Raw genomic sequence first — 19,597 nt, 5'->3', positions numbered from 1 at the left:
AGAGCCAGCCTTGAATATTCATTCTGCTCTTGCTTTCAAGAGTGTCTCTGCCTACTCTCCATTCTCTTCCTGGAAAATTATATCTTTCCTCAAACATTGTTCAAACATGAAATTTTCTTTGCTGTGACTACAAAGCCTTTTATATTTACCTAAATTGCAGCCCACGACACATTATTGTAATATGATAGCTATCAGTGAGATCATGGCAGTTAATTAATTTTAATGATGCTTAATTTATTATTTCTTTGTAGCTAGAGTATGTTTATTTTCACATATAAAGAGTTCAAAGCCCATGTAACCAAAATGAGGTAATTTTATTGTATCTTCTCCTACAGCCTCAACTACAACAGTTAATGTTTCTCTTTGATTCAGGGGAATGCAATGATGAATGAAAACAGACACAGCTGTGCTCTGAGAAAGTTTATAGATGTTGACCAAGAATTAAGCCAATAGATAGAAAGAGAGAGAGAGATAGTAGTTAACTACATGAAATGAGTGGGTAGAGAAGAAATTTTTCTAAGCAGATTAAAAATAACATTTGAAGAGACACTCTAACAGGAAAAATAATGACCCATTCAAGGAGCAGATGATGATAATGGTGATAGAAGGGGGATGCAGAATCAGTAGTAGTACCAGGAGCCAGTGTGGCTGGAGGGAGTAGAGGACAGGGAAGGTTAAGTCATGGAAGATTATAAGAGAAAACTTGAGTGGATGGCAGATGCCAGAACATGCACAGCTTCGAATTTATCAATAATATTTTTATTTTTATAAAACAGCGATGAGATAAAAACTAGCAAATAGGAATTAACAGACGCAAGGATGATATTCCATGAGGACAAATAAAATGTATTCATTTCCTAGGGTTGCTACAGTAAAGTACCACAAACTGGGTGTCTTAGAACAACAGAAATGTATTTTCTCACAGTTTGGAGGCCAGGAATCTGAAATCAAAGTGTTGGCAGGGCCATGTTCCCTCTGACAGTTTTAGGGAAGGATCTGTTCCAGACCTCTTTCCTGACTGCTGGTTGTGACTTGTGGCAGGCAACAAGGCTCCAGGCTTCACATGGCATCTTCCCCATGTGTATGTGTCTGTGTTCTAATTCCCCCTTTTTACAAGTATACCAGTCATATTGTATTAGGGTCCACCCTTACAGCCTCATCTTAACTAATTACATCTCCAAGGATCTTATTTCTAAATAAGATTTCATTTTAAGATACTGGAGTATATGAATTTGTGGAGGTACACAGTTCAGCCCACAAAAGAGACATATTTTTAATGGTGCAGAGTTGATCATTGTATCACACAAAAAATTTCCCTTTTTTGGCAAATATATTTTGTTTATTTTACTATTTTAAACATTATCCTGCATTTACATCTTATAGTCCATCATATTTGAGATCTTCTAAAAGATTTAAATTCCTTTATTTTTACAGACTAAGTAACAGTACAGATATACTTACATAAATCATATAAAATTAATATTAGGTAACTGCATATCCATTTGCCATAAACTATATTATCTTTACTCAATAGATACGCTAAGATTATATTGTTCTTTATATGTTTTTTTATAAAAAACTAAGCATAGAACATTTAGATTAAGATGGCAGCCCAGGCTCACATGTATTCCCTTTATCTTTCATAAGAAACTAGCACTGTGCAGAAATGCAAACAATAAAAGACATTAAAAAAAAAAAGAATTTAGGAGGGGGTGAGGCACAGAACAAACAGGTGATTAAAAATTCTGGAGGAGAGAAGAGAAATAGAATTGGGAGGATACAAGAATGGACAGTATAAACATTTGGTGGGACCTTTATATACCTGGTGAAAAAACAAAATAAACAGCAGGACCCAATGACATAGAGATCATTCTAGAAGCAAACAAAACAAAAAAGCAAAACAAACCCTTAAATCAACATCATAAATTTAATTAATATTAGTATAAATACTGAGAAGTTACCACATTCAAATAACAAATACGGCATTCTGAGCAGCTGGAAATTAAAAATAAACGAGTTCTAAATATTATATATGACTGGTGAGAAAAACATTCTATAGAATAACTGGTGGATAAAAATCCTGAAATGTTCCCAAATGAAGGGTGGAAGACTGGAAATCCCAGAATTTATGAGAGAAAAAAACATTAAAAGCAATACATAAGGGAAAATATATAGAATCCCCCAAAACACAGAAGAAAACTAGGGAAGAGAGATTATATATATAATATATATACGATATATTGTATGTATAATATATATATTACCAATTTATAAGAGGTATGTTATAACCTGAATCTTTAAATTGAAAATTATCAAGTGGCTAGGATAGTTTCAAAAAAAGAAAGAAAAATACGGCATTCTTATGCAATTACTTAGACTGTAAAATGCCAAAGGTAAAATAAAAATAAAGGTAAATATTGAAAAATTACTTAGGCATCCTCTAAGATGCCTCTGGATTCCACATCATAGAAAACTTTGAAGTTCTTACATAAAATATGAATATAATTTATAGAAAATATAAATAACAGTCTTTCTACCAGCAGAACCTTAGCAGCAGTGTTAAGTGTGATTTTATATCACTATGTGAATATATGTCTTTATGATCTTTCAGAGGTGCCAGCTGGAATGTTGGGGTAAGCACAGTGTTTGTTACAGTTGGAAGAGGTGTTTATGTGCCAATAAAAGTCATATTGCTTCACAGAATATATTCTTCAGCTTGTCATCCTTTCAGTAAATATCAGTTAAAATGTGTGAATGGTGACATCAGTCATAGTACTTGATACTTTTTTTTTAGATTTGCACCATAAACATAAATTGGACAACTTGAGAAATATAGTAGATAAACTCAGGAAGCTGAAGAAAAAAATTAAGTGACAAAGAAGAAGATCTTTTCATTCTTTAACATACAGAGAAATTTTAATAGGTTCAGGCTTCAGTTTACTATATGGATCCAGTCTGTAATGATTATACTGGTCAGAAATAAAAGTTCATTTTATTTTACTTTTTAAAATTTTGGTTTTTTAAGTTGAGGTATAATTGATGTACAATATTATATAAATTTCATGTGTACAACATAATGATTCACAATTTTTAAAGTTTATACTCCATTTATAGTTGTTATTAAATATTGGCTATATTCCCTGAGCTGTAGAATATAACCTTGTAGCTTATTTGTTTTATACATAGTACTTTGTGTCTCTTACTCCTCTGCCCCTATTTTGCTCCTCCCCCTTTCCTTCTGCCCACTGCTAGCCACTACTATTTTCTCTATATCTGTGGGTCTGTTTCTTTTGTTGTTATATTCACTAGTTTCTTGTGTTCTTTAGATTCCACATATAAGTTGTACAGTATTAGTCTTTGTCTGACTTATTTCACTGAGTATAGTACCCTCCAAGTTCATCCATGTTGTTGCAAATGGCAAAATGTCATTATTTTTTTATGGCTGAGTAGTATCCCACTGAATATATACCACATCTTTTTTTTTTTAACATCTTTATTGGAGTATAATTGCTTTACAATGTTGTGTTAGTTGCTTCTGTATAACAAAGTGAATCAGCTATATGTATACGTATATCCCTGTATCTCCTCACTCTTGCCTCTCCCTCTCACCCTCTCTATCCCACTCCTCTAGGTGGTCACAAAGCACCGAGCTGATCTCCCTGTGCTATGCAGCTGCTTCCCACTAGCTATCTATTTTACATTTGGTAGTGTATATATGTCCATGCCACTATCTCACTTCGTCCCAGCTTACCCTTCCCCCTCCCCTACCCGTGTCCTCAAGTCCATTCTCTATGTCTGCGTCTTTATTCCTGTCCTGCCCCTAGGTTCTTCAGAACAATTTTTTTAGATTCCATATATATGTGTTAGCATACGGTATTTGTTGTTCTCTTTCTGACTTACTTCACTCTCTATGACAGTCTCTAGGTCCATCCACCTCACTACAAATAACTCAATTTCGTTTCTTTTTATGGCTGAGTAATATTCCATTGTATACATGTGCCACATCTTCTTCATCCATTCATCTGTCATTGGACACTTAGGTTGCTTCCATGTCCTGGCTATTGTAAATAGAGCTGCAATGAACATTGTGGTACATGACACTTTTGGAATTATGGTTTTCTCAGGGTATGTGCCCAGTAGTGGGATGGCTGGGTCACATGGTAGTTCTATTTTTAGTTTTCTAAGGAACCTCCATACTGTTCTCCATAGTGGCTGTATCAATTTACATCCCACCAGCCGTGCAAGAGGGTTCCGTTTTCTCCACACCCTCTTCAGCATTTATTGTTTGTAGATTTTTTGATGATGGCCATTCTGACCAGTGTGAGGTTATATCTCATTGTAGTTTTGATTTGCATTTCTCTAATGATTAATGATGTTGAGCATCCTTTCATGTGTTTGTTGGCAATCTGTGAATCTTCTTTGGAGAAATGTCTATTTAGGTCTTTGCCCATTTCCGGATTAGGTTGTTTGTTTTTTGATATTGAGCTGCATGAGCTGCTTGTATATTTTGGAGATTAATTCTTTGTCAGTTGCTTTGTTTGCAAATATTTTCTCCCATTCTGAGGGTTGTCTTTTTGTCTTGTTTATGGTTTCCTTTTCTGTGCCAAAGCTTTTAAGTTTCATTAGGTCCCGTTTGTTTATTTATGTTTTTTTTTAATTTCCATTTCTCTAGGAGGTGGGTCAAAAAGGATCTTGCTGTGATTTATGTCAGAGAGTGTTCTGTCTATGTTTTCCTGTAAGAGTTTTACAGTGTCTGGCCTTACATTTAGGTCTTTAATCCATTTTGAGTTGATTTTTGTGTATGGTGTTAAGGAGTGTGCTAATTTTATTCTTTTACATGTAGCTGTCCAGTTTTCCCAGCACCACTTATTGAAGAGGCTCTCTGTTCTCCATTGTATATTCTTGCCTCCTTTATCAAAGATAAGGTGATCTTAAGTGCATGGGTTTATCCCTGCACTTTATACCCTGTTCCAGTGAGATGTATTTCTGTTTTTGTGCCAGTACCATACTGTCTTGATCACTGTAGCTTTGTATATACCACATCTTCGTTATTCATTCATCTGTTTATGGATCTTTAGGTTGCTTTCTTATTTTGGCTATTGTAAATAATGCTGCTATAAATAGTGGGATGCATATAGCTTTTCTAATTAGTGTTTTTGTTTTCTTGAGATATATGACAACAAATGGAATTGCTGGATCATATGATAGTTCTATTTTTAGTTTTTTGATTCACCTCTGTACTGTTTTCCACAGTGACTGCACTAATTTACATTCTCACCAACAGTGTTCTAGGTACCCTTTTCACTACATCCTCACTAACATTTGTTATTTGTGGTCTTTTTCATGATAGCCATTCTCACTGATTTGAGGTGATATTCATTGTGGTTTTAATTTACCTTTCTCTGATGATTAAAGATGTTGAGCATTCTTTCATGTGCCCGTTGAACATCTATATGTCTTCTTTGGAAAAATGTCTCTTCAGGTCTTCTGCCCATTATTTATTTATTTTTTGATGTTGAGTTGTATGAGCTGTTTATATATGTTGGCTGTTAACCCCTTATCAGTTATATCATTTGCAAATATTTTTGCCCATTTACTAAGTTGTCTTTGCATTTTATTAATGGTTTCCTTTGCTGTGCAAAAGCTTTTAAGTTTAATTAGGTCACATTTGTTTATTTATGCTTTTGTTTCCTGAGAAGACATTAAAAAAAATACTGCTATAATTTAGGTCAAATAGTGTTCTGCCTATGTTTTCTTCTAGGAGTTTTGTGATTCTGACCTGTATTGGAGAGAAATGTTTTGAAAGTATCAAAGTTTGCATTGCTGTGATAAAGCATAAATTGTGATGGAAGTTATAAAACCAAATAAGTAGATTATTAAACATTAGAATTTTTCACTGTACAAATATGTATTTATTTCTTATGCATGACAATATGTTTTGTCCAAGTCTAACTAACCTAGTTCAGAAAATAAAAATTTCTTGAAATGTGTTTTATAATGGAAGACATTAATCTTCTATCACTTCCTTGTATACCTTTATGAAATGCAGTGAGTTTAAGTGTAACAGTGAGCTGAAAGACATATAAGATGTAAAATATTGTTTATTAAATTCATTTGAAGCCTTCATTTACATAATGTGGTGTTAATTTAACATGCATTCTTGTCCAGTGTATGAGATGTTGAGTATAAGCAATAATATTTTAAAAGAACTAAATATATTCCAAAAAATATATCAAAAATCCATCACTGATGGGACTTCCTTGGTGGCACAGTGGTTAAGAATTCGCCTGCTAATGCAGGGGACATGGGTTCTATCCCTGGTCCGGGAAGATCCCACATGCCGCGGAGCAAATAAGCCCATACGCCACAACTACTGAGCCTGCTATCTAGAGCCCGTGAGCTACAACTACTGAGCCCATGCACCACAACTACTGAAGCCCACACACCTAGAGCCCATGCTCCACAACAAGAGAAGCCACCGCAGTGAGAAGCCTACACACCGCAATGAAGAGTAGCCCCCGCTCGCCGCAACTAGAGAAAGCCCACACACAGCAGTGAAGACCCAACACAGCCATAAATAAATAAATAAATAAATAAATAAGTAAGTAAGTAATTTTTTTAAAAAAATCAATCACTGAATGTGGACAGACAAGTGAAATACGTTATTTTAAAATATCTTTAAATTCTTTGGGGTCTCAAAGTGAGTTTTATTTTGAAAGAAAATGCTCAAAATGAAATTTTTTTCCTAAGAGTTTAGTATATATTAGAATTCCTGGATTCAATCCAATTGTAGTCAGCCTCTTTCAATGACAAATAGGGGAGAAAGTAACTTGTTTTCTCTTTCTTATTAAGGAGAACATTGTCACAGGATAGAAAGAATATAAAAGCCAAGATAAAAAGTTCAAAGCTTGACTAATTTATTCAAATGGCTGCCATTTATTACAAAATAAAACATAGAAATTTACTTAAACAGAAGTCACAATGGATCAACCAAATGGGTCAAAAGATCAAAAATAGATATAAATACATATTTAATAGTGAAAACAAACATTTTAAATATAAAATAAATATTCACTGAGAAAGGAGAATAATGGAAACATTATTTCTTACTTAGGCTAGGTGTAACTAGGTATCACTTGTCTAATTTATAATAAACTGTCAGTGACTGCAGAAAAAAAAATCTATGTATGTCTAGCACATACAGTTATTCAAATACGTGCTAAAATGAGTTTCTCCTTTAGGGCATGCCTTTTTACTTAGTTTTGTTCTTATTGCTTAGTTTGATTACTATTTTTTTTTTACTGTTCAACTATGTAAATAGCTTATATAAGCTATATCACCATGCAGTATTAGAGTCTTGGGTATAGTTTCTTAGATTAGATTTTCAGAAAAGAGAAGACTTGTTAACCCCAAAAGCCAGATTAAAACATAATTAGCAGTAATTAGTGTTGAATTCAGATCAAATGAATAGCAATAAAATTATTACTAAGGTTTAGAACTAATGTTTATTGAAAACACTTAATCTTCACAAAAATCCTATAAAGTACAAAATATATATTATTGATAAGCAAAACATTATTTTATATTAATATTAATATAATTTTGAACTCCACAGCCATATAAATAGACTGTAAGTTTGGGAAAAAAATATATATGTATACACAGCTCACATGAAATTAACATTATATGTTTGATACACTAAAATCTAAGACATTTCAACCATTGGGTAAAACGATCGTGTGAATGCCCATCCTTCCCAATACCCCTATTGAAAAAACAATGCCAAATAATTAATGTAAAAATGGCATAACAATAAAGAGGATATAAGGGTTAGGGAGAGAATGAACCTTCAACATTGAATAAATAAGTTTAACTATATTCATGAATATGTAGTATTGATAAATATTTTTACATATAAGCAGAATGGAAGCAGCTGCAGCTTAGATAACACTGAAAGGGAATATGATGTTACTCTCCAAGTTGAAATACCAGAGGAGGACTCGCAGTAATTTGTCAGGTAAGGTTGATGGGCAGGATTTAAATGTAAAGATATAACATCGAGAGAGGAATTTAATTCCTGAGATATAGGGCAATTTTCTAAAGAAATTATGCAAGCTTCAGAGGAGAGCAAAGGTGTTCATAGTGTCTGTGGGTCATCCATGGTAAACATTTATTTATGAAATACCATGTGTGGGGAGGTGGCACTAGTTTTCTAGTGAGCACTCTTAAAATTAAGCTGTTCAGTTAACATGCAGCTTTATCTGAATAAGTGTCCTGGTCAGTTTTTTTTGTTTTGTTTTTTTTTTTAAAGACGTCCTTAAGGAAACAGTTTTATAAACTAAAGAAAAAGAAAGACACCTTACTAATTTAAAATAAACAATCCAGTATTTCATTCTTAAATATGAACAGACAGCCAAGCAAACAGCTTTTATAAAAAGTGAAGATAGATAGATTGAAAGATAAATAAACAACAAAACAACAAATTAAAAAAGCTGGTTATAGATGTGAAAAAATATAATTTGAATTATAGATGAAACTACATGAAAAAAGTTCCTGAGAGAGAGAGATTAAACTATATATAGGGCTTCCCTGGTGGTGCAGTGGTTGAGAGTCCGCCTGCCGATGCAGGGGACACGGGTTCGTGCCCTGGTCCGGGAAGATCCCACATGCCACGGAGTGGCTGGGCCCGCTGAGCCTGCGTGTCCAGAGCCTGTGCTCCGCAACAGGAGAGGCCACAACAGTGAGAGGCCTGCATACCGCAAAAAAAAAAAAAAAAAAAAAAAAAACTATATATAAGGGGCCTACCATATACTCTGTAGTATATAGAGGTATAGTAATATAAGAACTATAGAAACATAGGATAAAAGGATATTATGAAAAAATACACAATTGGATGAATGTAGAATTAATTGAAACAAAAATTATGATTTACAGGAGAACCAAAGATTCAAAGGGACAGAAATCTATATCCAAGTAAATTCTTCTAAAATTAGAAGCAAATATAAAAATAAGGAAAATATGTGAGAAATGGTAAAGAGATGCAGATCACTCCAAAAATACAGTACCTGAAAATAAGAATCCAAGAACATGTGAGAACAGAAATTATAAACACAATAATAAAATAAAATTTCAAAGAACATTTGTAGGAATAACTTTCTGAGAGCAAGGGTCCACTGAGACTACTATATCAAATAATCTCACCCATGTTAACACACTTATGGAGTCTCACCTCTAGAAGGATAAAGAGAACCTAGGTGATTCTTATCTCTTACGTAGAAATATGTGTCAAGTTGGCGTAAGTCTTGTATCCACAGGCCTGATGATAAAGAACAATGGAACAACTCTTCAAACTTTGTGAGGAAAATGAACTGCATGTAGATTTATATTAAAATCTGTAAAAATGAATAAGTCAAAGATATCAAAGAGAAGTTATCTGAGAACCAGGAAGTAGTGGCTCCCATATGGAAAACAGTGGAGGGGGTAATTCCAGTGTGGTAGCTTCAGTGCAGCTCTGGAGAGTAAAATAGTTCAATTTAGAGGCAGAAGACAGAGGACACTAGGAAAGAGGTTTCTAGGGAGGAAATCAGGATCCTGCTAAACATGTGTTACCTACCAATCTGGGTAAGTGTGATAATAGGCCATACACATTTTTTCAAACAAACAAAAAGTTAATTTAGAAACATCACATACACCCAGACACATGCACCAGGACAGTCACACACATAAAAACACTAGTGGGATAAAAGAAAATATTGATCCATATTCAAAACAAACACAAATATGGCAAGGTTTTCACTAAGTAAAGTGTGTTTAAAAACGAAGAGAAAATAGCAAGATAACCGTTAAGCTGTGAACATTCAGAGTCCCAGGATTCATGCTATTTTATCAGTAAAAAAGAAAATGGACTTAGTCAATAATTTGATCCTACAATAAAGAGTATTTACATAATTACTATACAGAGGAATACATTGGCTTCACATTTACAACCAATTTAGAGACAAAGCACTATGGCCTTTTATAGACACAGAAACATAACAGACTTGAAAAAGTTAAATATAAAACTAATGAAATAAAGATAAGGATAATGGTAAGAAATAAATTAGGTAAATAAAGATATTTCTACCCTTGCACCACATGATTCTAACTTCTATAGATTTTTAGTATATTTTATGTTTGGTCGTACTTGATCTCACTAAATGGTTTTATTTTTGAAAACCGTTTTTGGCTGTTCTCTTGTTTTTTCTATTTTAGATGATTATTACAATAATTAGGTTACTACAAACAGAAACTCACTTTGGTATTTTGGTTGAAGTTGTCTGTATTACATAGATTGTTTGGGAGTAGTGTATATTTATATCACTATATACTCTTATCTAAGTCTTTTATTTTTCCTGTAAGTGAATTTTTGTAATATTCTTCAAATGACTCCCGCACATTTACTATAACTACTCATAAGTTTTTATGCAAATATGTAAAAAAATGGTATATGTGTGTATGTATATATGTATATATACATATGTGTATATATATATATGTAACTTACCTGATCACCTTACTAAACATGATTCCTAGAACTAATTGCTTACAGTTGCACTTCTTATATTTTGTAAGTAGATAATCATAGGATTTATACAGAGTCCTGAAAGTTCCTTTCAATTGTGTGTATTTATATTTCTTGTCTTTTGCCACTGGCTCGAATTTCCAGAGTACTAGTCATTAATCATATCCATGCTTTTGAATTAACTTTTAACATTTCATTGTGAATATCTTGCTATAAATAAAATATTTTACAGAATATATTTGTATGATTTTATATAAAATATTTTATCATAAACTGATATTTAGTTGAATTTTATAAATTTTAGATTTTTTCAGTATGATTTTACTTAGCTTATTATTTTGATTAAATATATGTTTTTATTAATTCTCCTTGTATCATAATTATTGGTGACATAGAAAATACTTTAGTACTTTGCTGGCTTCAGATTTCTGATTTTTTTCTTTGATGTTTTTGTGTTAACATTTATTAATACGATTGGTTTGCAAAGTTTTTTGCTGTTAAATAATTTTGGTATTAATCACACATGATTTATAAAATAGTCTGTTAAATGTTGATTCTTCTCTATACTCTGGAATATTTTCATCTGCACTGAATTTTCTGCATCTTATAGAGCTGCCAACTTTGAATCAAATATAGTTTATATATAGGGGCTAGTCTTCAGTATATGGAGATCATTAGAAGACACTGGGTACTGGAGACAAGAAAAAAATCTTGACTGACAAAACACAGACTGGAATCCTGGAGGAATTAAATAATGGATCATAAGTTATCATAATACCAAGTGCTTTTTAAAGCCAATTGAAAGGAAGGCAGGATCTGAAACTGAAAAATAGTTCAGTAAGGAATGAAGGCAGACAATATCATGGGTGAAATGTAAGTATTATAAAATAGAAAGTATCTGTTATTTTAGTGGGTGAAGCTTCCAAGCACACAAGTAATCATGTAAGCATTCCTCAGTCAGCAAAACTTCCTACTGTGAATATTATAGAAGCCGAGGCCATATGTGGTCTAGTAATTCTTGCCAGTGAGTTAGTGCTCTATGGCTGAGGACGTAGGGGAACATTATCAGTATACCATAAAACAACTTCCTAGGAGTTAAAGGTCTCCAAACAATAAAGTAGGCCTTTTAAAAATACTCCTTATGACCATATTCCTTAAAAAATTATAAAAGGTAGTAAATAGTAAAGGTCATCCCTATATAAATGGAAAGATGATTTCTGTGGTTTCTTTATATAATTCTTTTATTTTTTAATTATCAAAGTCTGTATAAGACACCTGTACCAGGTTTGGCTGACTAATTTTTTAAAATAAAATTTAAAAAATGAAAAAGTAAACAAATATCTAAGACAAACTACTAAAATATGATAGGATTTTAAAAAATCAGAAAATTTTCTTCTTCACCCAACTACAGTTGCACATTGAAGCAGGTTAGCAACATGAGTGCATCATCGTTGCAGTACTGGAATTGAATATTAGGCAGAAATAAAGTTTAAAACAGAGTGGGTCTATATTCATTTTATTTTGCCAAGTTCTGATGAGGGCAGTATTTTAAGTCATAACATATTATTACTTTTTAGTTTGTTTCATCTTATTTTAAAGTAGAATTGGGCATCCTGGTTTTTCATGTCTGGCTAAAGTATCTCTCTTTGTTTTAGCCAAAGATTGAAGCTTCCTTTATCATAAATTTAAGTAAATAAAAATGGCTGATTTGATAAAACTGTATACAAGTTTAACTGTGGTATGTGTCAAAGGATATTTTTATTTCATTGTTTTATTAGATTTATGTTCTTTATCAATTTATCCTGAAAAGAAACAGCAAAGTAGGGTTTTGTTTTACTATAAAATGAAAAGAAAGAAAAGAGTAGCATAGAGCTAGCTTATTCCTTCTCAATTTGCAAAAATCTCAGATGTCTTGATTTGGTTGTTAATATTACAAAAGATCAGTAACTGTCAAATCTAAAGGAAAATATATGTATTAGAATGCATATATAATTTTCTATTTAATATGCTACAAAGATTGAAAATAAAAAATTTTTAAAGGTACACATATATTCTCTAACACATACCAAAATATATTGTAACCTATCAAATATTTTAAATATGGTTACAATTCCATGCTGTCTTTTATATCAGTATTTTATAAGCTTTAAATTGCATTTTTACATACATAATAACTTGGATGAGTATTTCTAAATTTATGCCATTTGATTTTGAAAAATAAATACTTGACAAATTTTACAGAAAACATTCAGAGCAGTTTATCATCCCTTTCGTTTTTTTTTAACAGCCAGTGCTCTGGTGTGGGAATATTACGGCAGCAAAAGTACCTAAACTTTGAATATGGATACATCTGTATTCAAATACAGATTAGATTCATTGTGTATAAATAACATGGCATGTAGAGAAATCTAAATAAAAATATGTGGTATTATTATTAATTTATCCTCTTAGGCTGACTGTGTAAATCAACCCTTGAAATTTTAAGTAACGTACCCAAGAAAAAGTACGTATATGCTCAAGGAATAAGTCTTCTGATTTTATATTTTAATTCTTTTAAGTCATCAGCGTTTAGGTAAATAAAACTTTAACATGGGGACCTTTTTATTAAATAGGAGTAAAATGGTATGAAATCATAAAATATATCTGGCAACTTTTTATGCAGAAATAATATATCATTCACATTAGTATCAATCAGTGATTGATCTGTTAAGTCTGTCATTTTGATAACGTTTCATTTATTTTCAACTCTACTCAAGTTATTAATGAACAGATTCTCTAACTTTGAGAAATATAGAAATTTTCATAACCAATAATGAGATTTTCTCCTATGAATGTATAGATCCAAGACAGAATCCAACCCATTAGATCCAAATCACTCTCTTTTCCTTAGATATAGTTAGCTTCTTAGATTTTATGATCTTGAGCACAAGTCTTGAACATGAATTGAGTACAAGAGCATATCACATAGTTAAGAATATTAAGCACCAAGGAGATAGGAAACTGCCCTGCAACATTCAGTATCATTATATCCTTGATATTAATTCTTGTAAACAAAATGATAAGCAGTGTGCTCAAGAGGAGTAGAGAATTTCATTCAACTATCATAAGTTTATTTGATCAACATTATATAGGTAAAACAAGACAATACAGGGAAGTACAATTAATCAAGGCTAAAACGAAAACATAAATGGCAGTACTACGCTGCCTAAAAGCAATTTTGAAAATCAGTATTGCTATTTAGAATTGGAAGAATATCTTAATTATTCCTTTGTAAGTAACTACATTATAAATCTCACACGTGGCTCAACAAATAATATTTAGCAGATTCTGAATTTGGATTTTGCTTTTCTGATTTCTAAATTATTGATATTAGTTTGTAATGTTCATTCAAGTCGTGATATAGTAATTTATAGTATTTTGATGTGATTTGTAATGTATTTTCAGCTACAAAAATAATTTCTCTTACAACATAAAACAAAATTATGCCGATATATCATGGGAAGAAGTTGTGGAATAGCAAAACATTCAAATGTATGAAAGTGTCTACTTCTCTAGACCATGTCAATAAGGTCTTTGTCAGTTTTGTTCACTACATTACTACAGTGCCTGGAAACATGCATGACACATATTAGGCATTCAATAAAAATTTGCTGCATGAATTTTAAAAAATCAACCAACAACATGGAATTATTTCAAATTGATTACCTATCTACTTTTTTTGCAAATATTATTTTGCAAATAATCAATGCATCTTTACTAACCCAATTTAATGTTATGCATTTGCATGTGCCAAATCTTGAAAGTTGATTTATACTATTAATATACATAGAAAATAAGAAAAATATTTTGACACTCTACATTTTTAAAAACTAATTTATACACTAAGCATGTAATTAAATCGGTCTATAAGTTATAACATATAAGGTGTGAACTTTAAAAAGAAAAACAAAACTTCGTAATTATTGCCTATAGAATATGGACATGAAATTCCCATGGTCCTCTAAATTATTTTCTCTCAATTTCTCTCTCTCTCTCTCTCTCTCTCTCTCTCTCTCTCTCTCTCACACACACACACACACACACACACACACACACTCACTCACTCACTCACTCACTCACTCACTCACCCAAAAAGAGAGTCACGTATTGTTATATATGAGCCACTGTGATAAGCTTTGTAGTAAACAATTGAATAAAGGCCTTACGTTCATGGAGTTAACATTCTAGTGGGTGAGGCAGAGTTTTCAATGATTACATAAACTACCACTCATGTGAACAGGGTCTGAGGTGAAGGCAAGCAATATGAACCTCACTAGTTATGAGGTATAGATAATAAAGAAAGGTGTCTGACTCCAAAGGTTAACTCAAGATTTTTGGAAAGGCATACATGTTAACAGTTTATTTTTAGTGTGGAAATTCTTAGAGTATTGAAAAGATATGCTGTTTCAGGATATGCCAAAAAAAGCCTTAGTAAGCAACATTTGCCAAACTAAAGAACCATTAAGTGGGAATGTTTGGGATTTAGAGGAATGTCAAGAAGACTAACAAGATTAGAGTAAAATGAGAGGAAGAATAGAAGCTTGATTTGAATAGTTGGTCAGTTTTTGTATTTTATAGATGAACTAATAAAATGTTTATTAAAAACTTTTTCAGGGACTTCCCTGGTGGCGCAGTGGTTGAGAGTCCGCCTGCCGATGCAGGGGACACAGGTTCGTGCCCCGGTCCGGGAGGATCCCACATGCTCCGGAGCGGCTGGGCCCATGAGCCATGGCCGCTGAGCCTGCACGTCCGGAGGCTGTGCTCCGCAACAGGCAACAGGAGAGGCCACAACAGTGAGAGGCCTGCGTACCGCAAAAGAAAAAAAAACAAATCTGTTTTTCAGAGCTTTTTGAAGAGTCACCAGAGCATGGTAAGTACTTCTATATTATTCTAAATATGAAACCATGGGAAGGCTATAAGCAGGGAAGGACATGACCCCATTTTGCATTGTCCAGAGCCTTCACTGATGTCTCTGTGGAGAACAGACTGTAAAAAAGTAAAAATGGAAGCTGAGAAATAAGTAGGAAGGCTACTAAGGCAGACCAAGTATGAGAAGATGATAAAGTGAGACTGGAGTCCTAGGGAAAAAGTTGCTGAAAAGTGATCTGATTTATAATACAGCTGGAGGATAGACAGTAAGATTTGCTGATGGAATGAATGATAAAAGAGAGAACTATACTGTGTTTCTAAGCTTTTTATCCTGGGCAGCCACTTACCACAATGGAGAACACTGAGGGAATCATGGGTTTGGGAGAGGGAATCATGTTAATTTTAAATTATTCTCATTACTTATCCAGGCAGTTGCACAATGACTTTGGAGTTCAGGGGCCAGTTCTTGACTTGAGAGAGATATTTGGACATTTGCAAGCATACACATGATATTTAACCTGTCTAGCTAGATGAGGACATTCAGGTGGTGGATAGACAGATAGAGAAGCCATAAAATGTGAGTACATCATCTCAGAGCCCTCCAACAATTAGAGCTCAGAAAGAGGAGGAAATTCAGCAAGAGGATTATCGCGGACCATGGTGTCTCTGAAACAAGATTAAATACTTGAGGGAGTCCTCAGTAGTTTCAGATCTTATTGACAGTTTGTAAAACATCCAAGAGTTTTTAAAGCACTTTCAAATTCATAGTCTCATTGAATCACCAAATGAATACCATGCAATAAGTATTTCTGTTATCATAGTACAGATTAAAAATATATGATTCAAAAAAGCCACATAGCTAAGCTACTAAGTGGCAGAAGGAAGGTATGTAACCCAGATTTTCTGATTCGATCCGATAGTGCACAGCCCGCAAAATAACAGATTCTATTAGTGTCATCCCACTATATACAAGTGCTATTCTTTTTTTCTATCTTTTTTAACATCTTTATTACAGTATAATTGCTTAACAATGGTGTGTTAGTTTCTGCTTTACAAAAAAGTGAATCAGCCATACATATACACACATCCCCATATCTCCTCCTTCTTGCGTCTCCCTCCCTCCCACCCTCCCTATCCCACCCCTCTAGGTGGCCACAAAGCACAGAGCTCATCTCGCTGTGCTATGCAGCTGCTTCCCACTAGCTATCGGTTCTACATTTGGTAGTGTATATACGTACATGCCACTCTCTCACTCCGTCCCAACCCACCCCTCCCCCTCCCCATTTCCTCAAGTCTGTTCCCTAGTAGGTTTGCATATTTGTTCCGGTCCTGCCTCTAGGTTCTTTATGACCTTTTTTTTTTTTTTTATGATTCCATATATATATATATTAGCATATGGTATTTGTTTTTCTCTTCTCACTTCACTCTGTATGACAGACTCTAGGTCCATCCACCTCACTACAAATAACTCAATTTTGTTTCTTTCTATGGCTGAATAATATTCCATTGTATATATGTGCCACATCTTCTTTATCCATTCATCTGTTGATGGACACTTAGGTTGCTTCCATGTCCTAGAGCTGCAATGAACATTGTGGTACATTACACTTTTGGAATTATGGTTTTCTCAGGGTATATGCCCAGTAGTGGGCTTGCTGGGTCGTATGGTAGTTCTATTTGTAGTTTTTAAGGAACCTCCATACTGTTCTCCAAAGTGCCTGTATCAATTTACATTCCCACCAACAGTGCAAGAAGGTTCCGTTTTCTCCACATCCTCTCCAGCATTTATTCTTTGTAGATTTTTTGATGATGGCCATTCTGACCAGTGTGAGGTGATATCTCTTTGTAGTTTTGATGTGCATTTCTCTAATGATTAATGATGTTAAGCATCCTTTCTGTGTTTGTTGGCAATCTGTATATCTTTGGAGAAATGTCTATTTAGGTCTTCTGCCCATTTTTGGATTGGGTTATTTGTTTTTTGATATTAAGCTGCATGAGCTGCTTGTAAATTTTGGAGATTAATCCTTTGTCAGTTGCTTCATTTCCAAATATTTTCTCCCATTCTGAGGGTTGTCTTTTGGTCTTGTTTATGGTTTCCTTTGCTGTGCAAAAGCTTTGAAGTTTCATTAGGTCCCATTTGTTTATTTTTGTTTTTATTTCCATTACTCTAGGAGGTGGGTCAGAAAGAATCTTGCTGTGATTTATGTCATAGAGTGTTCTGCCTATGTTTTCCTCTAAGAGTTTTATAGTGTCTGGCCTTTCATTTACGTCTTTAATCCATTTTGAGTTTATTTTTGTGTATGGTGTTAGGTAGTGTTCTAATTTCATTATTTTACCTGTAGCTGTCCAGTTTTCTGAGCACCACTTGTTGAAGAGGCTGTCTTTTCTCCATTGTATGTTCTTCCCTCCTTTATCAAAAATAAGGTGACTATATGTGCATGGGTTTATCTCTGGGCTTTCTATGCTGTTCCATTGACCTATATTTCTGTTTTTGTGACAGTACCGTACTGTCTTCATTACTATAGCTTTGTAGTATAGTCTGAAGTCAGGGAGACTGATTCCTCCACTTCCGTTTTTCTTTCTCAAGATTGCTTTCGCTATTTGGAGTCTTCTGTTTTTCCAAACACATTGTGAAATTTTTTTGTTCTAGTTCTGTGAAAAATGCCAGTGGTAGTTTGATAGGGATTGCATTGAATCTGTAGATTGCTTTGGGTAGTATAGTCATTTTTCACAAATTTGATTCTTCCAGTGCAAGAACATGGTATATCTCTCCACCTGTTTGTATCATCTTTAATTTATTTCAACAGTGTCTTATAGTTTGCTGCATACATGTCTTCTGTCTCCTTAGGTAGGTTTATTCCTAGGTATTTTATTCCTTTTGTTGCAGTGGTAAATGGGAGTGTTCCCTTAATTTCACTTTCATATTTTCATCATTAATGTATAAGAATGCAAGAGATTCCTGTGCATTAATTTTATATCCTGTTACTTTACCAAACTCATTGATTAGCTCTCGTAGTTTTCTGGTAGCATCTTTAGGATTCTCTATGTATAATATCATGTCATCTGCAAACAGTGACAGCTTTACTTCTTCTTTTCCAAATTGGATTCCTTTTTTTTCTTTCTCATCTCTGATTGCTGTGGCTAAAACTTTCAAAACAATGTTGAATAACAGTGGTGAGAGTGGGCAACTTTGTCTTCTTCCTGATATTAGTGGAAATGGTTTTGGTTTTTCACCGTTGAGAACAATGTTGTCTGTGGGTTTGTCATATATGGCCTTTATTATATTGTGGTAAGTTCCCTCAGTGCCTACCTTCTCTAGGGTTTTTATCATAAATGGGTGTTGAATTTTGTCAAAAGCTTTTTCTGCGTCTACTGAGATGATCATACGGTTTTTATTCTTCAGTTTGTTAACAAGATGTATCACATTGATTGGTTTGCGTATATTGAAGAATCCTGCATTCCTGGGATAAACCACCCTTGATCATGGTGTGTATGATCCTTTTAATGTGCTGTTAGATTCTGTTTGCTAGTATTTTGTTGAGATTTTTGCATCTATGTTCATCAGTGAAATTGGCCTGTAGTTTTCTTTCTTTGTAACATCTTTGTCTGGTTTTGGTATCAGGGTGATGGTGGCCTCGTAGCATGAGTTTGGGAGTGTTCCTCCCTCTGCTACATTTTGGAAGAGTTTGAGAAGGATAGGTGTTAGCTCTTCTCTAAATGTTTGATAGAATTTGCCAGTGAAGCCATCTGGTCCTGGGATTTTGTTTGTTGGAAGATGTTTAATCACACTCTCAATGTCAGTGCTTGTGATTGGTCTGTTTTTATTTTCGATTTCTTCCTGGTTCAGTCTCGGAAGGTTGTACTTTTCTAAGAATTCGCCCATTTCTTCCAGGTTCTCCATTTTATTGGCATATACTTGTTTGTAGTAATCTTTCATAATCCTTTGTATTTCTGCAGTGTCAATTGTTACTTCTCCTTTTTTCATTTCTAATTCTATTGATTAGTCTTCTCCTTTTTTTTCCTGATGAGTCTGGCTAAGAGTTTATCAATTTTGTTTATCTTCTCAAAGAATCAGCTTTTAATTTTATTTATCTTTGATATTGTTTCATTTCTTTCTGATCTGATCTT

General features: G+C 33.5%; 1 long non-coding RNA gene across 1 annotated transcript in view; it reads left to right on the top strand.

Annotated features, from left to right (window-relative positions):
- Positions 1 to 19,597, top strand: part of LOC307187107 — a 97,117-nt gene that overhangs the window by 20,457 nt on the left and 57,063 nt on the right. Inside the window, exon 2 of the long non-coding RNA XR_013828531.1 lies at positions 15,215 to 15,470. This is a non-coding gene — a long non-coding RNA (uncharacterized lncRNA). The remainder of the gene's footprint in view (positions 1 to 15,214; positions 15,471 to 19,597) is intronic.

This window comes from Stenella coeruleoalba, assembly GCF_951394435.1.
Source record: "Stenella coeruleoalba genome assembly, chromosome: 5".
Classification (NCBI taxonomy): Eukaryota; Metazoa; Chordata; class Mammalia; order Artiodactyla; family Delphinidae; genus Stenella; species Stenella coeruleoalba.
Note: the sequence above shows the minus strand (reverse complement) of the source record. Positions and strands in the feature narration are given on the sequence as shown.